Below are 14,664 nucleotides of genomic sequence, written 5' to 3'. Positions count from 1 at the left end.
CAGAGGGCTCATTACAACCTTGGAGGGTCCTAGGACTTTTTTTTTCTGATTCTGTTTATTTACTTATTTATTTTAATGTTTAAATTTGTTGTCCGTCAAATCAAACTCTACGGGTGATGTTCATCTAAGGTGACAGGAGTCAGTGAGGGCTTGTCTGGATTCCTGCTTCTTCATCTCTTGCCTCTGATTCTCTCTATAATGGGAGAGTTTCTCATCTTTTTTACGTTTTTATATTTATTATTTTATTTTGGCTTTTAAGGCTTTTAGTGTTTTTTAAATTTTTTATTTCAATAGGTTTTTGGGGAACAGATGGTGTTTTGCTACATAAATAAGTTTTTTAGTGGTGATTTCTGGGATTTTGGTACCCTCATCACCCAAGCAGGGAACACTGCACCCAATGTGTAGTCTTTTATCCCTCACCCCATCCCACCCTTTCTCCTGAGTCCCTAAAGTCCGTTGTGTCATTCTTATGTCTTTGTGTCCTCATAGCTTAGCTCCCATTTACGAGTGAAAACATATGATGTTTGCTTTTTCATTTCTGAGTTAATTCACTTACAATAATAGTCTCCAATTCCATCCAGGTTTCTGTTAATGCCATTATTTCATTCCTTTTTATGGCTGAGTAGTAGTCCACAGTATGTATGTCTGTGTATATATATATATCACATTTGCTTTATCCACTTGTTGATTGATGGGCATTTGGGTTGGTTCTATGTTTTTGCAATTGCAAGTGTGCTGCTATAAACATGAGTGTTCAACTATCTTTTTCATGTAATGACTTCTTTTCCCCTTGGTAGATCCCTAGTAGTGAGATTGCTGGATCAAATGGTAGATCTGCTTTTAGTTCTTTAATGAACCTCCACACTCTTTTCCATAGTGGTTGTACTAGTTTACATTCCCAGCAATAGTGTAAAAGTGTTCCCTTTTCACCACATCCATGCCAACATCAGTTGTTTTAAATTTTTTATTATGCCCATTCTTGAGGGAGTAAGGTGGTATTGCATTGTGGCTTTGATTTTCATTTCTCTAATCATTAGTGATCTTGAGCATTTTTTCCATATGCTTGTTAGCCATATCTTCTTTTGAGAATTGTCTATTCATGGCCTTAGCCCACTTTTTGATGGGATCATTTGTTTTTTTATTGCTGATTAGTTTGAGTTCTTTGCAGATTCTGGATATTAATACTTAATTAGATGTATAGATTGTGAAGATTTTCTTTCACTCTGTGGGTTGTCAGTTAACTCTGCTGATTGTTTATTTTGCTCTGCAGAAGCTATTTCATTTAATTCAGTCCCATCTATTTTTGTTTTTAATGCATTTGATGTTGGATTCTCGGTTATAAAGTGTTTGCTTAAGCTAATGTCTAGAGGGTTTTTTTTCAATGTTATCTTCTAGAATTTCTAAGGTTTCAGGTCTTAGATTTAAGTCTTTTACCAATCTTGTGTTAGTTTTGTATAAGATGAGAGATGAGGATCCATTTTCATTCTTCTACATGTGGCTTGTCTATTATTTCAGCACCATTTGTTGAATAGCATCTCCTTTTCCCACTTTATGTTTTTGTTTGCTTTGTCAAAGATCAGTTGGCTCTAATTATTTTGCTTCATTTCTGCATTCTCTATTCTGTTACATTTGTCTATGTGCCTATTTTTATACCAGTATCATGCTGTTTTGATCATTATGGCTTTATAGTATAGTTTGAAGTCAGGTAATGTGATGCTTTCAGATTTGTTATTTTTGCATAGACTTGTTTTGGCTATGTGGGCTCTTTCTTGGTTCCATAAGAATTTTAGTTCTATGAAGCTCTGTGAAGGATGATGGATGTATTTTGATGGAAATTGCATTAAACTTGTAGATTGTTTTGGTGGTATGGTCATTTTCACAATATTCATTCTATACATCTGTGAGCATAAAATGTATTTCCATTTGTGTCATCTGTGATTTCTTTCAGCAGTGTTTTGCAGTTTTCCTTGTAGAGGTCTTTCACTTTCTTGGTTAGGTATATTTCTAAGTTTTTTGTTTGTTTGTTTGTTTTGTTTTGTTTTGGCAGCTATTGCAAAAGGGGTTGAGTTCTTGCTTTGATTCTCAGCTTGGTTGCTGTTGTTCTATAGCACTGCTACTGATTTGTGTCCCTTAATTTTGTATCCAAAAACTTGCTGAATTACTTCACTAGTTCTTCAGGGTGAGTCTTCAGGGTTTTCTAGGTATACAATCATATTATCAGCAAACAGTGACAGTTTGACTTCCTTCTTATCAATTTGGATACCCCTGATTTCTTTCTCTTTTCTGATTGCTCCGGTTAAGACTTCCAGTACTATGTTGAATAGAAGTGGAGAAAGTGGGCATCCTTTTCTTGTTCCATTTCTCAGGGGAAATGATTTTAACTTTCCCCCATTGAGTATAATGTTGACTGTGGGTTTGCCATAGATGGCTTTTGTTGCCATAAGGTATGGTCCCTTCTATGCTGATTTTGCTGAGGGTTTGAATCATAAAGGATGCTGGATTTTGTCAGATGCCTTTTCTGCATCTATTGAGATAATCATGTGACTTTGGGTTTTAATTCTGTTTATGTGGTGCATCACATTTATCAACTTGTGGATGTTAAACCATCTCTGCATTTCTGGTATAAAAGCAACTTGATCATGGTGGATTGTCTTTATGACAGCTGTTGGATTTGGGTAGCTAGTGTTTTGTTGAGGATTTTTGCATCTAGGTACATCAGAAATATTGGTCTGCAGTTTATTTTTCTGTGATGTCCTCCCTGGTTTTGGTATTAGAGTGATACTAGCTTCACAGAATGATTTAGAAAGGATTCCCTTTTTCTCTATCCTGTTAGTGTCAATAGGATTGGTACCAGTTCTTCTTTGAACATCTAATAGAATTCAGCTGTGAATCCACCTGGTCCTGGATTTTTTGTTCTTTGCAATTTTTTAAATTACCATTTCAATCTAGCAACTTGTTATTGGTCCATTTAGAGTTTCTACATCTTCCTGGTTTAACCTAACAGTGTTGTATATTTCCAGGAGTTCATCTATCTCCTTTAAAATTCTAGTTTATGTACATAAAGGAGTTCATAGTAGCCTTAAATAATCTTTTGTATTTCTGTGGTATCAATAGTAATATCTCCTATTTCATTTCTAATTGAGCTTATGTGGATCTTCTCTTTTCTTTTCTTGGTTAATCTCGCTAATGGTCTGCCAATTTTATTTATCTTTTCAAAGAACCAGCTTTTTGTTTCATTTATCTTTTGTATTTTTTTTATTTTGATTTCATTTAGTTCTGCTCTGATCTTCGTTATTTCTTTTCTTTTCCTGGGTTTGGGTTTGGATTGTTGTGGTTTCTCCAGTTCTGTGAAGTGTGACCTTAGATTGTCTATTTGTGCTCTTTCAGACTTTTTGATGTAGGTATTTAATGCTATAAACTTTCCTCTTGGCACCACTGTTGCTGTATGCCAGAGCTTTTGATCAGTTGCATTAAGATTTAGAATAACTGCAATCTTACTATCAGTCAACAGCTTTTTAATTCCTGAGGGTGTGACCTCATTTAATCCAGACAAGCTTTATTATTGCTTTTCAGGCAGTAGGCCCTGAGTGAAGAGGTAGTGCTTGTAGCCTGGAGGTAAGATTCTAAAATTTATCAAATATTAAATTGGTGCACAAGTAATTGCAGGTTTTACAAATAAAAGTAATGGCAAAACCCACAAGGACTTGAGCACCACCCTGATATAAACACTGGAGGACAGTTACATTTGAATTCAGTAAAAACAATGATAAAGAATCAGGATGTGTATCTCCCACACAATATTGCTCAACTGAAATACAAACAACTGGGTGCCCTGCATTTTATCTGGAAACTCCACACAGGGTTCACAGCTTGAAAGAGGCAGAGCTGGGACAGGCCTGCCCTTCTTGATGCCAGGTCTAGGTGCTTAACCTCAAAGACAGAGCTTCTCTAAGACAGCTACCCTCAAGTGAGCATGTCAGTTGGCACTAAACACATGTGATATGATCCCCAATCAATGATCCCTACTCACTTCCCTAATTCTTTCCATTATCCTTTAAGTTTGCAGACTCAGGGCCTTCCCAGAAATTGCTACAGCCTGAGGTCTGGACCTGGGACCTCATGTCCTGTCACAACTAGATGCAATGGGGCTCTTCAGTCCCCACACAGAATGGCTTCAGCCAGGAGGGCATAAATAACATGTAAAATTAGCAGAGCTCAGACTGGCTCTCCTTCTGTCCAATGACAGATGAAACTTCAGGGCTCTGATGTTTGTCAGGGAATCTCCTTCAGGGAGGCCAAGATCCCAGGACTTTACTAAAATTAGCAAAGTGGACCAGACAGGCATATCACGGTACAGGAATTGTGTTCACAGCAATACGTGCAGATGCATCTTAACAAGTGCTCCCACAGTTCTATCTGTGGTGAAAAAGGAAATAGACAAAGGTATGGAGAAACTGAGGGACTCCATGGGTCTGGCACTGAGGTAGCACTGGGTGCCTCGGGTTTGTCCTGGAGCAGTCTGCAGATGAGGACAGCTGGGAAGCCAGCCCCTGCTGTGACCTTGTTTCATCTGCTCACTGGATCAGCCGCTGTGTCCTCACAGGAAAGCTGGCTGCAGCCAGCCTGCCTTTTCCACCCCACCTGGGAAATGTATTCAGGTGACTGTCTGGGGTGAGGTTCTACTAAGGGCTTGGGAGATATGGGGAGGGGGCTGATCTGCATGAAAGAACACTTTCACTCCTTTGCTTTCATCTAAAAGCCATTAATAGAAACTTTGGGGCCATTCATAGAAGTCCAACTGGTCTCCTACATTTGGGGGGCATAAAGGATTAATGCCTGATTGAGGCCTGATCAATCTAAAGGAAGAGAGGCTATCAGCAGGTGGTGGTCACAGTGAGAAAGGAACTGACTTTTTTGAGAGATTCATCAACACAGCCACCAACTCTGGGACAAATGGGGTGACTCCCTATAACTGTCACCCCAAATTACCCACAGGAGCCTGAGCCAGTCCCCTAATTCTATTGCTTCTGATTCTGGCCCATTCCCCTCTTGTCCCTAAACACGTTGCCCATGTCTGAGTCCAGGGTGGCAGAGATACCTCCATCCCAGTCAGCATCTACAGAGGGCCTCTTCTGTTCCCTTCCCCACTCATGCAGGTTACTACTGTTGTGAGTCTGGTGTAGTGGCCTATGGAGTACACAAGGTATCCCTTCCTCTCTAAAACCAGTCATGTAATAGACATGGTATGGGTTGGTGTAGCGCAGAGTGGCTCATCCGGATGCAAAGCAGTAAGACCCTGACTACAGAAAAATTATTTCACAGAAGTCCACACCCTTTCATGACAAAAGCACTCGATGAACTATAAATAGAAGGAAACTACCTCAACATAGTAAAGACCATCTATGAAACTCCCATAGCTAACATCATATAAAATCTGAATAACCAAAGGTATTTTCTGTAATATCAGGAACAAACCAAAGATGCACACTTTCACATCTTCAATTGCAAATATTATTGGAAGACCTAGGCAGAGCATTTAGCCTAGAAAAAGAAATAAACAGAATAAAAACTAGAAATAAAAGTATAAAATTATCTCTGCTTTCAGATGACATAATGTCATATGTAGAATGCCATTAAAAGACCCAGAAAATAATTCTGAAAGAATGATTTAAGAACATCTCATGGCTAGACATGGTGGCTGATGCCTATAATCCTGACACCAGGGAGGCTGAGGTGGGAGAATTGCTTGGGGTCAACAGGTCAAGAACAGCATGAGCAATGAAGCAAGAACCTGCCTCTACCAAAAATAAAATATAAAAAATAAAAAGGAAGGAAAGTCACTTATATTTCTGTACTTAAACAACCAAACAGGAAATCACCCAAAATGAAACTAAGAAAACAATTCAGGAGGACCCACAGACCCTCTGAAGGAAGGGAACTGCACCCACAGGACCTGGGAGACACCCCAAATACTGTGAGTGCCTCAACTGCGGAAGTGGGAAAGGGAGACCCTCCTCTGCCAAACACACACCCCTACTGGAGAATCTGAAGGTCTGTTTGCGGGAGAAGTTCTCAACTTTACCTGGAGCGGAGTTAAGTTAGACAGCCAAGCTCAGTGAAATACACGGGTGTAGGAGGTAGCAGAGAGGCCCTGGGGACTTGCTGAATCCCCAAGCAACCCATTCCTGCCTGGCAGCATCAGGAGGGAGGGCAGAGGAGCAGCAGGTAAAACTCCACAAGGAGGACTTCCTAGCTGAACTTTGCAACAATTTGAGTGGAGTGAGAGACCTCCTGGTGGAACCTGGGGTAGGGCACGAATCCGGCTTGCAGATTTCACAGCAGGAAAAAAAAACTAAAGCCTTTTTCTTTCACAGCTGGGAAGCAGAAAGCCTCAGGCAAGTTTTCAAGCCCTACTCGCCCTCAGGCTGGAAACAGACTCAGGGCTATTGTCAGGGGCACAGTGGGAGTGAGACCGGCCCTTTGGTTTGCATGGAGCTGGGTAAGACCTGTGATGGCTGGCTTTCCCCTGCTTCCCTGACAACTTGCATGATTCAGCAGAGGCAACCGTAAGGAGCCCTCCTAAGTATACAACTCCGGGGACCTGGGAATCTCACCCCCATCCTTCACAGCAGCTGCAGCAAGACCCTCCTGAGGAGAGTCTGAGGTCAGACACGCCTAGCCCCGCCCCCATCCGATGGTCCTTCCCTACCCACTGTAGTAGCAGAAGATAAAGAACATAATCTTGGGAGTTCTAGGGCCCCACCCACCACCTGTCCCTCTCCACAATACTACAGCTGATGCTTTCAAGAAAGCACCATCTCCTGGCAGGGGGCCAACCAGCACAAAATAGAGCATTAAACCACAAAAGCTAAGAACCATCACAGAGTCGATTGCACCCTCCGCCGCCTCCACCAGAACAGGCACTAGTATCCATGGCTGAGAGACTCATAGATAGTTCACATCACAGGACTCTGTGCAGAAACCCCCAGTATCAGCCGGGTATACTTGCTGGGTGGCTAGATCCAGAAGAGAAACAACAATCACTGCAGTTCAGCTTACAGGAAGACACATCCACAGGAAAAGGGGGAGAGTACTACATCAAGGGAACACCCCACGGAACAAAAAAGTCTGAACAGCCTTTAGCGCTAGACTTTTCCTCTGACAGAGCCTACCAAAATGAGAAATAACCAGAAAACCAACCCTGGTAATGTGACAAAACAAGGCTCATCAACACCGCCCCCCACACCCCACCCACAACACACTCACTAGTTCACCAGAAATGGATCCAAACCAAGAAGAAATCTCTAATGTACCTGAAAAAGAATTCAAGAGGTTAGTTATTGAGCTAATCAGGGAGGGATCAGAGAAAGGCGAAGTCCAATGCAAAGAAATCCAAAAAAAATGATACAAGAAGTAAAGGGAGAAATATTCAAGAAAATAGATCGCTTAAAGAAAAAACAATCAAGAATCCATGAAACTCTGTACACACTTTTAGAAATGAGAAATGCTCTGAAAAGTTTCAGCAATAGAATTGAAAAGTAAAAAAAAAGAAATTAAGAGCTTGAAGACAAGGTCTTTGAATTAATCCAACCCAAGAAAGACAAAGAAAAAGATTAAGAAAATGTGAAAAAAGTCTCCAAGAAGTTTGAGATTACGTTAAACAACCAAACCTAAGAATAATCAGTGTTTCTGAAAAAGAAGACAATTCTAAAAGCTTGGAAAACATATTTGGGGGAGTAATCAAGGAAAACTTCCCTGGCCTTGCTAGAGACCTACACATGCAAATACAAGAAGCACAAAGAACACCTGGGAAATTCATCGCAAAAAGATCTTCAACTGGGCACATTGTCATCAGGTTACCCAAAATTAAGATGAAGGAAAGAATCTTAAAAGCTGTGAGGCAGAAGCACCAGGTAACCTATAAAGGAAAACCTGTTAGATTAACAGGTTTCTCAGCAAAAACCCCACAGGCTAGAAGGGATTGGGGCCCTATCTTCAGCCTCCTTAAACAAAACAATTGTCAGCCAACAATTTTGTATCCAGTGAAACTAAGCATCATATATGAAGGAAAGATATAGCAATTTTCAGACAAACAAATGCTGAGAGTATTTGTCATTACCCAGCTACCAGCAAAGGAACTGCTAAAAGGAGCTCTAAATCTTGAAACAAATCCTGAAAACATCAAAACAGAATCTCTTTACAGCATAAATCACACAGACCCTATACGGCAAAATTACAAGTTAAAAGCAAAATGCAAAAAAGAAAAACAAAGAAAAGACAAAGTATGCAGGCGACAAAGAACATAATGAATGCAAGGGTACCTCACATTTCAATACAAACATTGAATGTACATGGCTTTAATGCTCCACTTAAAAGATACAGAAAAGCAGAATGGATAAGAACTCACCAACCAACTAGCTGCTGCCTTCAGGAGACTCACCTAACACATAAACACTCACATAAACTTAAAGGGGTGGTAAAAGGCATTTCAGGCAAGTGGACACCAAAAGCGAGCAGGAGTAGCTATTCATATGTCAGACAAAACAAACTTTAAAGCAACAGTGATTAAAAGAGACAAAAAGGGACATTATTTAATGGTAAAAGGCCTTTTCCAACAGGATGATATCACAATGCTAACACAAGTGCACCTAGCACTGGAGCTCCAAAATTGATAAAATGATTACCAATAGACCTAAGAAATGAGATAGACAGCAACACAATAATATTGGGGGACTTCAATTCTCCACTGATAGCACTAGACAGGTCATCAAGACAGAAAGTCAACAAAGAAACAATGGATTTAAACTATACATTGAAACAAATGGACTTAACAGATATATATAGAACATTTTATCCAATAACCACAGAATACACATTCTATTCAACAGCACACAAAACTTTCTCCAGGATAGACCATATGACAGGCCATAAAATGAGTCTCAATAAATTTATGAAAATTGAAATTATATCAAGTACTCTCTCAGACCACAGTGGAAAAACTAGAAATCAACTCTGAAAAGAACCTTCAAAACCATACAAACACATGAAAATTAAGTAACCTGCTCCTGAATGAGCACTGGGTCAAAAATGAAATCAAGATAAAAATTTTAAAATGCTTTAAACTGAACAACAATAATGACACAACCTATCAAAACCTCTGGGATACAGCTAAAGTGGTGCTAAGAGGACAGTTCATAGCCCTAAACACTTACATCAAAAAGTCTGAAAGAGCGCAATCTAAGGTCATACCTCAAGGAACTAGAGAAACAAGAACAACCAAACCCAAACAGAGCAGAAGAAAGGAAATAACCAAGATCAGAACAGAGCTAAATGCAATTGAAGCCAAAACAATACAAAAGGTAAATGAAACAAAAAGCTGGTTCTTTGAAAAGATAAATAAAATTGATAAACCATTAGCAAGAGTAACCAAGAAAAGAAGACAGAAAATCCATATAACCTCACTGAGAAACAAAATAGGTGATAGTAAAACTAACACCACTGAAATACAAAATATCATTCAAGGCTACTGTGAACACTAGAAAACCTAGAAGAGATGGATAAATTCCTGAAAAAATACAATCCTCCCAGCTTAAATCAGGAAAAATTAGATACCCTGAACAGACCAATAACAAGCAGTGAGATTGAAATAGTAATTTAAAAATTACCAAGAACAACAACAGCAAGAAAAATTCAGGACCAGACGGATTCACAGCAGAATTCTACCAGACATTCAAAGAAGAATTGGTGCCAATCTTTGTGGCACTATTCCGCAAGATAGGAAAAGAAGGAACCTTCCCTAATTCATTCTATGAAGCCAGCATCACCCTAATACCAAAACCAGGAAAGGACACAACCAATAAAGAAAACTACAGACCAATATCCTTGATGAACATAGATGATAAAATCTTTAAGAAAATACTAGCTAGCCAAACCCAACAACATATCAAAAAGATAATCCACCAGGGTCAAGTGGGTTTCAGGGATGGTTTAACATAAGCAAGTCAATAAATGTGATACACCAGATAACAGAATTAAAAACAAAAATCTAAATAGATGAAGAAAAAGCATTTGACACAATTCATCATTGCTTTATGATTAAAACCCACAGCAAAATCAGCATACAAGGGTCTTTGCTTAATGTAATAAAAGCCATCTATGACAAACCCACAGCCAACATAATACTGAATGGGGAAAAGTCAAAAGCATTCCCTCTGAGAATGGGAACAAGACAAAAATGCCCACTCTCACCACTTCTCTTCAACATAGTACTGGAAGTCCTAGCCAGAGCAATCAGACAAGAGAAAGAAATCAAGGGCATCCAAATTAGTAAAGCGGAAGTGTAACTGTCCCTGTTTGCTGATAATATGATCGTTTATCTAGAAAACCCTAAGGACTCCTCCAGAAAGCTCCTAGAACTGATAAAGGAATTCAGCAAAGTTTCCGGATACAAGATTAAGGTACACAAATCAGTAGCTCTTTATACACCAACAGCGACCAATTGGAGAATCAAATTAAGAACTCATCTCCGTTTACAATAGCTGCAAAAAAATAAATAAATAATAAAATACTTAGGAATATACCTAACAAAGGAGTTGAAAGACCTCTACAAGGAAAACTACAAAACAGTGCTGAAAGAAATCCTAGACGACACAAACAAATGGAACCAAATTCCATGCTCATAGATGGATAGAATCAGTATTGTGAAAATGACCATACTGTTAAAAGCAATCTACAAATTCACTGCAATCTCTATCAAAATACCACCATCATTCTTCACAGAGTTAGAAAAAACAATTCTAAAATTCACATGAAACCAAAAAAAAAAAAAAAAAAAAAGAACCCGCAGAGCCGAAGCAAGACAAAGCAAAAAGAACAAATCTGGAGTCATCACACACTACTTTCAAACTATACTATAAGGCCATAGTCACCAGAACAGTGTGGTACTGGTATAAAAATAGGCACATATACCTATGGAACAGAATAGAGAACCCAGAAATAAACCTGAATACTTATAGCCAACTGATCTTCGACAAAGCAAGCAAAAACATAAAATGGGGAAAGGACACCCTTTTCAACAAATGGTGCTGGGGTAATTAGCTAGCCATATGTAGGAGAATGAAACTGGATCCTCATCTCTCACCTTACACAAAAATCAACTTATGATTGATTAAAGACTTAAACATAAGACCCCTGAAACTATAAAAATTCTAGAAGATAACATTGGAAAAATGCTTCTAGACATTAGCTTAGGCAAGGATTTCATGACCAAAAACCCAAAATCAAATGCAATAAAAACAAATACAAAGAGCTGGGACCTAATTAAACCAAAAAGCTTTTGCATGGCAAAAGGAACAGTCAGAAGAATAAACAGACAACCCACAGCATGGGAGAAAATCTTCACAATCTATACATCTGACCAAGGACTAATATCCAGAATCTACAATGCACTCAAACAAACCAGTAAGAAAAAAACAATCTCATCAAAAAGTGGGCTAAGGACATGAATAGACAATTCTCAAAAAAGATATTCAAATGACCAACAAACTGAAAAAAATGTTCAATATCACCAATGATCAGGGAAATAAAAATCAAAACCACAATGGGATACCACCTCACTCCTGCGAGAACTGCCATAATTGGAGAATCAAAAAACAGTAGATGTTACTGTGGATGTGGCTGTCAGGGAACACATCTACGCTGCTGGTGAGAATGTAAACTTGTACAGCCACTATGGAAAACAGCATGGAGATTCCTTAAAGAACTAAAAGTAGAACTAACATTTGATCCAGCAATGCCACTACTGGGTATCTACCCAGAGGAAAAGAAGTCATTATTTGAGAAAGATACTTGCACACGCATGTGTGTAGCAGCACAATTGCAAAATCATGGAACCAACCCAAATGCCCATCAATGAGTGGATAAAGAAACTGTGGTATGTATATATTATGGAATAGTACTTAGCCATAAAAATGAATGAATTAACAGCATTTGCAGCGACCTGCATGAGACTGGAGACTATTCTGTATTCTAAGTGAGGTAACTCAGGAATGGAAGACCAAGCATCGTATGTTTCCACTGATATGTGGGAGCTGAGCTATGAGAACGTAAAGGCATTAGAATGACACAGTGGACTTTGGGGCCTTGGGGGAAGAATAGGAGAGCGGCGAGGAGTAAAAGACAACAAACATGGTGCAGTGTATACTGCTTGGTGATGGGTGCACTGGGGTCTCACAAATCACCACTAAAGAACTTACACATGTAACCAAATACCATCTTCCCAATAACTTATGGCAATAAAAGAGTATTATAACAATGGAATCATATATTATGTAGCCTTTCAACATTGGGTTTTTTTCACGGAGCAGTTTCCTTGAGATATATCTGAGTTGTGTTGTATCAATTATATAGTTTGTTTCTTTTTATTGCTGAGTAATGTTTCATGGTACAGTTGTATCAAGCTTGTTTAACCATTCACCAGTTGAGGAACATGTAGATTATTTCCAGTTTTTTTTTTTTTTTTTTTTTTTGGCTATCAGGATTAAAACTACTATGAACAGTCTTATACATTAAAAAAAATTCCAATTTTATAATTAGAATAAGTAAAATATGGCTGGCATGGTATTCGCGCCCATAATCCCAGCACTTTGGGAGGCTGAGACGGCGGATCATCTGAGGTCAGGAGTTGTTAGAGAACAGCCTGGCCAACGTGGTGAAACACTGTCTCTACTAAAAAAAAAAAAAAAGATAAAAAAATTAGCTGGGTGGGTGGCACACTCGGTGATTGCAGCTACTCATGAGACTGAGGTACAATAAGGAAAGACAGGCTTCCCTTTTATTCCAGCCCCACAGCACACAGAAGACCCTTCCTTTTATGCCAGCCCTGCAGCATCCTAACAAGTTAAGACAGTCAGAGGTGCCTCATTACAGGTGACTCAGAATAATATGAGAAAGTCTAGGGGTGGCCATGATGTTAGCCGTGGGTGCCCAACCCAGCCCAGGAGCAGCCACAAATGCAAAAGTGGCCAAAGAAGGGGAGATGAAGCTGGTGGCAAGGTAGCAGCCCCTCCAGCTGGAGACGGGCATCTGCTTCTGCACAAAATGGCTCACAGTTGATAAGTCTTGCATAGATACCTCATCCTGTTTACCTCTGACCAACTACAGTTTTCATTGCAATGTATGCTATCATAGCAGTAGTATCTATTTCCTCCAGTAGCAAGCAAACATGAAGGAAGTGTGTTTTACTGCTTTGTCCAACCTGACATGGTAGTCCCAAACATGGGATGAATGTTTAAAGGCAGTGTTCTCTAAAGATAAAGATATTATACCATTTATTGATAAATACGGGGAGTGCATGATGACCATTCAGGCACTTGGAATAATTACTTGGCTAAATAACATTGTTTAAACAATGAGTAAATTTAGTTATTCTTTGCAGAGCAAAAAAGATTCAAGTTTCACCAGTCCCTTGGCAAACACTACTTTTCAAGCTATGGAAGGGAGACATCTGAAATTTTGTACTACTCCTTCTGAAGACACGGAAACAGCCAAGTCATACCTAATACTTATGAACATAAGGCTCTGGTAAAGTTCAAGAACCATTTGTATTTTGAGGAAAAAGACATTGTTGCTAAAGCAGAGAAGAACCTAAAACAGACTCCTGGTAGTGAGATAATATTTTATAAAAAGGTATCAATCAAGGTGTGGCTTACAAAAATACTTTTGAGGGTGTCTACTTTCCAGCCATCACACTGGACAAGAACTGCATGGTTTTCATTAACTGTGGACTGTGCTTCAAGTATCCTCAAAATGATATCACTTACCGCCCTGAGTGACATGGGATGGGATGCTGTGGTAGAGCACACTCTGGCTGATGTCTTGTACCTGCTAGAGACAGAAATGGATGGGAAACACAGTCCTCCATAGGAATCTCAAATGGGTCCCTCTTTCTTTTCAGATACAGACTTTCTGGGGAATAATACTGTACGGCTTTTGTTGCTGTTGCTTTTAACTGTCTCAAATGTTCTCCCAAAGATGCTACGGAACACAGCCTCTCCTTTGAGCAAATTAAAAGTCTGGGTACGACTGCAAGAGGTTCCCTGCCTGCCGACATTCTTTCTTCACTTTCAGTGACTGCTCTTCTTCTGTGGGCCTTAAACCAACAACTGATCATCCCAAGATCCACTAAGCCCTCTGGGAAATTGGTGCTGTACTGCATGCCCTGCCAGCTGGGACTTCTTACATTGATGTATTTTCTAAGGAGTGAATAATCTTGTCCATGTAACTAACTTATTTAAAGACATTTCCTTCGGTGGGCACTGACTCTATGACACCCGTTTTCCAAGGAATTGGTGAGCTTGTTTCTGAGAATACCAGAAATCAATGTACATTCCAAATCATTCTAAAAGGGATTTCTTTTTGGGGTGGGTTTGGCTTTGTTATTAATTTTGAAATATATCTTTGAACACTGAGATCTCTGAAACTACTAGATCTCTAGAAGAGCACTTGTGAAAGAAGGTTGCTTGCAGCTTTAACAAAATGAGAAACTCTTCCCAAATAAAACCTGTTTTGAAGTTAAAAATAATGTGACATTAGAACCTGCAAAATCTAAGAGTTCCCAACAGCACTGTCAATTCTGATGCTAATTGTAAGCTAGGGACTCCCCCA

This window comes from Trachypithecus francoisi, unplaced genomic scaffold, assembly GCF_009764315.1.
Source record: "Trachypithecus francoisi isolate TF-2019V2 unplaced genomic scaffold, Tfra_2.0 Contig00168, whole genome shotgun sequence".
In the NCBI taxonomy this organism is placed as follows: domain Eukaryota; kingdom Metazoa; phylum Chordata; class Mammalia; order Primates; family Cercopithecidae; genus Trachypithecus; species Trachypithecus francoisi.
Note: the sequence above shows the minus strand (reverse complement) of the source record.